The sequence below is a fragment of the Haliaeetus leucocephalus genome, unplaced genomic scaffold (genome assembly GCF_000737465.1).
Source record: "Haliaeetus leucocephalus isolate CR32 unplaced genomic scaffold, Haliaeetus_leucocephalus-4.0 Scaffold0, whole genome shotgun sequence".
Lineage (NCBI taxonomy): Eukaryota > Metazoa > Chordata > Aves > Accipitriformes > Accipitridae > Haliaeetus > Haliaeetus leucocephalus.
The window spans coordinates 2,290,158-2,290,550 of NW_010972436.1; the positions used below are offsets into that span (position 1 = coordinate 2,290,158).

Here is a 393-nt window from a genome sequence, read left to right on the forward strand (position 1 = left end):
GGCGGCCCCGCGGGGGGGCGGCAGCCCCCGCCGAACCGTCGGTGGGCGCCGGCGGGAGGGAAGCGCTGGGCACCCGCGGCGGCTCTTCCCCGCGGGGCTCAGGCATCCTCGTCTGTCGTCAGGACAGTTGACTCCATCCAGCCTCACACCGATAATTTTCCCCAATTTAATTAGGCAAATCTCTCGGTATGGAGCTGCCGGTGATTGGTCGACGTTAATGACTCGGTTGCAAGGAGTCACGCTGCTTGTCAATATTTATTGTTTTCTTTTCTTTTCCCCCCCCCCCCCCCCCCGCTCCCCATCCCCCTTTTCCCCGTGGCCTCTGGCACGAAGGATCCGCGCCTGCGGGGAGGGGGGGCGCGGCGTGGCCGGGGCACGGCGGGTGGCGGGGCC

The 393-nt window shown here is 66.9% G+C and overlaps 1 protein-coding gene across 1 annotated transcript in view; it reads right to left on the reverse strand.

Annotated features, from left to right (window-relative positions):
* Positions 1–393, reverse strand: part of DLX6 (distal-less homeobox 6) — a 7,342-nt gene that overhangs the window by 6,011 nt on the left and 938 nt on the right. The gene's annotated exons all lie outside the window — the stretch shown is intronic.